Consider the following 6,000-nt stretch of genomic DNA (forward strand, 5'->3'; position numbering starts at 1 on the left):
AGACTTGTGGAACTGAATGTTGTAAACCAATAGTAAATAATTTTTTTTAAAGCTCTTTATTAAAAAAAAAAAAAGCTCTTCATAACCCAGCCCTTTCTTATTTTTCCAATATTTTTACACTTTATTTCCCACCCCTCCACCCACCCAATCCAGTGACACTGGCCTCTTTGCTTGTCCTCAAACAAGATAAAGCATATTCCCTAAATTTTCATTGACTGTCTCCCCTGCCTGGAATACTCTGCCTTCTCATCTTTACCTTCTGGCTTCTCTAGTTTGCTTCAAGTCTCAGCTAAAACCACATCTTCTTCAGCAAACCTTTCTCAATAATCCCCTTTAATTCTAGTGTTTTCCCACCATTGATTATTTCCAATTTATCTTGTATAGAGCTTGTTTGAACATAGCTGTTTGCATGTTGTCTCACTTCCCCACCTTGTACTGTGAGTTTCTTGAGAGAAGGGACTCATTTTTTCCCTTCTTTGTATCCCCAGCACTTAGCACAATGCCCAGATCATAGTAGGCACTTTAAAATGTTTATTAACTGACTGACATCTACATGCATCTACAATGCATACTGCATAGTGTCAAAAGTAGGAAGATACCAACATGTGTGAACTATCAGGCTCTCATCAGATATTAACATGAACCAGAACACAGCATCAAAAATTCAATATGTTCTGGATTGTCTGTTGGGCAGCCAGAGGTTTTCAGTGTCAGATTTACATAGTAGTTCCTATCAGATTCCAATAGTAGAAGAAGAAAATCAGAATAAACTTTCATCTTTTCAAGCTGGATTTTATCAGTTTGAACATACACTTGAGATTATCTCAAGGGTACCCACCACTTTGAGAGAGTAATTGGATATATGAATTATCTGGAAGTGTTGGGTTAGCTAGGTGTCCTCTTTGTTTGGGATTTGTATTTTTTTTTTCAATTTTCATTTTTAGGTTCAAATCCTCTCCTTTCCTTCACCCTTCCCCCAACCTTTGAGAAGGTAAGAAATTCTATACCCATTATACATATGAAGTCATGCAAAGCATTTTTCCACATTAGTCACATTGTGGGTGAAAAAAAAAGCAAGAAATATAGAGGGAAATAATATGTTTCAATCTTCATTCAGAGTCCATCAGTTTTCTCTCTGGAAATGGATGACATTTTTTTCTCGAGTCCTTTGGAATTGTCATAGATCTCCATATTGATCAGAATATCTAAATCTTTCACAATTTATTATCATTAAAATATTGCTTACTGTGTACAGTGTTCTGACTCTGCTCATGTCACTTTGCATCAGTCCATATAAATCTTTCTAGGTTTTTCTGACACCATCCTCTTCATCATTTCTTACAGCACAACAGTATTCTATCACAATCATATGCCACAATTTGTTCAGATATACCCCAATTGATGAGCATCCTCTTAGTTTCCAGGTTATTGTCGGTTCCTTTTTTTTTTCTCCTCTCTTTGGGATACAGATCTGGCAGCAGTATAGCTGGGTTAAAGAGTATGCACAGTTTTATAACCCTTTGGGCGTAGTTCCATATTGTTCTCCAGAATGTTGGGATCAGTTTATACCCCACTAACAGTACATTAATGTCTCAATTTTTCCACATCCCTTCTAACATTTGTCTTTGTCCTTTTCTGTCATCTCAACTGATCTGATGACTGTGGTAGGGTACCTCAGAGTTGTTTTAATTTGCATTTCTCTAATTACTAGTGATTTAGAGCATTTCTTAATATTACTATTGATAGTTTTGATTTCTTCTTTTGAAAACAGTCTGTTCATGTCTTTTGACCATCTATCAATTGAAGAATGGCTCTTATTTTCATAGATTTGACTTAGTTACCTATATTTCAAAAATGAGGCCTTCATTAGAAATTTTCTAGAAAATTTTTTTTACTACTTTCCTTCAAATTTTGGCCTTATTGGTTTTGTTTGTGCAAAACCTTTTAAATTTAGTAATCAAAATTATCCATTTTACCTTCCATAAACCTCCCTGTCTCTTGTTTGATCATGAATTCTTCTCTTATCTATAGATCTCACAATTTTTTCCATGCTTTCCTAATTTGCTTATGATATCACCCTTTATGTCTAAATCATGTATCCATTTTGAGTTTGTCTTGGTAGGTACTGTGAGATGTTGGTCTATGCCTAGTTTCTGCTAGACTCCTTTCTAGCTTTCCTGGTAGTTTTTGTCAAATAGAGAGTTCTTGACCCAACATTTGGAATCTTTGGGTTTATCAAACACTAGGTTACTGTGGTCATTTACTTCTATACTCCATTGATCAATCACTCCATTTGTTATCTAGTACCATGTTGGCGATTACTGCTTTATAGCATAGTTTGAGAACTGGTACTGCAATGCCCTCTAACTTTACCTTTTATTTTTCACTGATTCCCTTGATATTCTTGACCTTTTATTCCTCCAGATGAATTTTCTTATTTTTTTCTAGCTCTACAAAATAATTATTTTTAGTGTGGTATGGCACTGAATAAGCAAATTAATTTAGATAGTGTTGTCATTTTTGCTTAGTCTATCCATGAGCAATTAATATTTCTCCAATTGTTCAGATTTGTCCATATTTGCCCATAGTTTAGTTCCTCTGTTTTTACTCTCCCTGGCTTAAATACCAAATCCATGTTTGTGTAATAGAAGGAATTTGGTAAGACCCCTTCTTTACCTATTTTTTAAAAATGGTTCATATAATATTGAACTGAAAAATGTTTTGGTAGAATTTGTTTGTAAATCTATCTGGTATTATGAGTTTGTTTGTTTGTTTTACCTTAAGGAGCTCATTCATGGCTTATTTCATTTTTTTTTCTTAAAATAGGGTTATTTAAATATTCCATTTCCTCTTCTGTTAATCTGAGTAATTTATATTTTTTGTAAATATTTGTTCATTTCAATTGTCAGTTTTATTGGCATAAAATTGGACAAAAATGGCTCTTAATAATTGCTTTAATTTCATTTTCATTGGTTTTTTATTTACTTCTTTCATTTTTGATAACTGGTGATTTGGTTTTCTTCTTTCTTATTTTATTCAAGTTAGCCAGTGGTTTATTTTCCCCCCATAAAACCAGCTCCTAGTTTTATGTATTAATTCAATAGTTTTTGGTTTTTTACTTTCAATTTTATTCATCTCTCCTTTGATTTTTAGGATTTCTATTTTGGTGTTTAAGTGGAGATTTTAAATTTGTTATTGGAGAAGTGGGGTTTAGTTGCATGCCCAATTCATTAATCTGTTCTTTCTTTTACTGATGTAAGCATTTAGAGATATAAAATTTTTCTTAAGTGCTGATTTGACTGCATCCTACAAACTTTGATATGTTGTCTCATTGTTGTCATTATCTTTGATGAAATTGTCAGTTGTTCCTATGGTTTGTTTTCTGACCCATTCATTCTTTAGTATTAGATTATTTCATTTCCAGTTAAATTTTAATCGATTTATTGAATGTGATTCTTATTGAATTATGATCTGGAAATGGTACATTTAATAATTCTGCTTTTCTGCCTTTGTTTATAAGGCTTTTATGCCCTAATACATGCTCAGTTTTTGTGAAGGTGTTATGCAATGCTGAGAAAAAGGTATTCCTTTCAATTTTCTCCAAAAGTCTGTCATGTCTAACTTTTGTAAAATTCTATTCATCTCCTTAACTTTTTCATTGTTTATTCTAAAGATTTATCTAGGTCTGAGAAAGGTAAACGGTGGTCCCCCAATAGAATTGTTTTACTATTGTTTGTCTTCCATTTTCGGGCTTTATTTTGTTTTTTGCTGCTTTTTGGAGGGGGGAAGGCAGGGCAATGGGGTTAAGTGACTTGGCCAAGGTCATATGGCTAGTAAGTGTTAAGTGTCTGAAGCTGGATTTGAACTCAGGTCCACTACTCCAGGGCCAGTGCTCTATTTACTGATCTACCCAACCACACCTGTCTTTCATTTTCAAAGAAGATCAATGGCATCAAAGGTTAATGTCTTGACTCATGCATGAATTGGATTTAAGTGAGGCAGAGTTGCACAAAGTCATTAGCCTCACTGTCTTCCAGAGTCATTGAAGTCCAGTGGCAAGATTATCAAATCAAGAGGACTGGTGATGGCACAGGATGCAATGGATGGGAGCGTTTATTAGCCAGCCAGCGGCAGACTCAGGAGCTAGGCTCCCTGAGCTGCCCCGAGCCATGGTCAAGGCAAGACATATAAAGGCAAAAGCCACAAGCTTATCTAAGTGTACAGGGTACAGAAAAGCTGCAGCTGGGGTCAGATACAAAGAGTGTCACACTTATCTGGCGCAACAGCAGGGTTGGTCAAGTTCAAGATGGTCTTTGGGGCCCCTGGCTAGGCACATAGGAGTTCAGGAGGATTTCAGTAATTTTCCAAACTTGTTACATACAGGGACTTAGTATATGAGGCCATGGGCATTTCAGTTTGATTACACATCTATATCAGTAATAAATAAATAAATTTTTAGCATTCTCAATATGTATAAATTTACTAAATTATAAATTATTTAAATGCTTTACTAATGAACATGTACATTATAAAACCTACACAAAAACAGACACTTTTAAAGAGTGACATAAAGATGAAATAATATTTGATCTTGGGGAAAGGGGAGGGGAGGGAGGGAGAAAAAAATTGGAACTCAAAATCTTATAAAAGACAATGTTGAAAACTAAAAAAAAAAAACGTGCTGTCAGCTGTATAAAGGAAAAATTATAGCAAGGAGAGACTTGTGGGAGGAAAAACAATTAGGGGGCTATTGCAATAGTTCAGGCAAGAACTAATGAGGACCTGAACTGAGATGGTGGCTGTGAGAAAGAGAAGAGGCCAGATATGAAAGATGCAGAGGTAGAACTGAAAAGATTTAGTAATTGACTTGATTTGTGAAGTTGTGAAGGCAGCTAAGTGGCACAGTGAGTATAACACTAGTCTTAGAATCAGGAAAACTTGAGTTCAAATCTTGTTTCAAACACTTACTAGATGTGTGACCTTGGGCAAGTAAGTCACTTAGCTTCTCTAAGTCTCAGTTCCCTCATCCATAAACTAGAGATAATAATAGCACTTGCCCATAGAATTGTTTTGAGGATTAAAGAAATTAATAAATATTTGCTATTGCTATTTTAGGGGAAATGAAGACTCAAAGATGAGACTGAGGTTATTAGCTAGTTACCATTTATATAATGCTAAGGTATGCAAAGCACTTTATAAATATTGATTTAGTTTATCCTGAAGTTGTGAGAACCTGGGTGACAGAATGGATGGTGGTGACCCTGACAGTAAGAGGGAAGTTTGGAAGATGGGTGGATTTGGGGGAAAAGATATAGTAATGTGATCCACAGATCACAATCCATCTGTACCTGCTCATCCTGTGTGACTCACTATCCCATCCCAAAAAGGGAGGAGAAAGATGGGGTTTTCACTCACTAGTCACAGCCTCATAAACACGGAGCCTACCTCTGAGCCTCTGTGAGGGGTGCCTGCCCTGCCTGCCAGATGATCTGGGGCAAGGGGAGGATGCAGAGTTTTCCCAATGACACATGAGCAGCTGCTGTAGGAAGGGTTAGTTTATTTTTTAACTGCCTAGAAGAGCCAACTTCTGACTCAGAGATAGGAGGTCAGAGTTTACACAATAGGAATATGTTAGGAAGTATTGGGGGAAAAAGGTAGGGTTGAACACAAGGCCCCAAACTGGCTATCTCAGTGAGGGTGGGATGTGACCTGTCTCCCCCCCCAATTTGGTTAATCATTGTTGTTGTAGTTGAGTGAATTGGATTGAAATGGGGGGAGGGCTGTGCAAAGTCACTCTATGTCTCCTTGGAATCCTCTGGGTCCTGTGGCAAAATATAGATCAGGACAACTAGAGATGATCCCAGATGCAGTGGGAGACTTGACGTTTTTCAGTTAAGGTCTTTAACAGGTCCCGGTTTGACTGAGGCAATGCCCATTCAGTAATTAAGGCTAGGTAAGAAATGAGGCTGAAAATGTCCTCTTTTACCTAGTAAAAAAACC

The sequence above is a fragment of the Petaurus breviceps genome, unplaced genomic scaffold (genome assembly GCF_028583685.1).
Source record: "Petaurus breviceps papuanus isolate PSGF00001 unplaced genomic scaffold, PetGlider_PUasm1.0 90617, whole genome shotgun sequence".
NCBI lineage: Eukaryota > Metazoa > Chordata > Mammalia > Diprotodontia > Petauridae > Petaurus > Petaurus breviceps.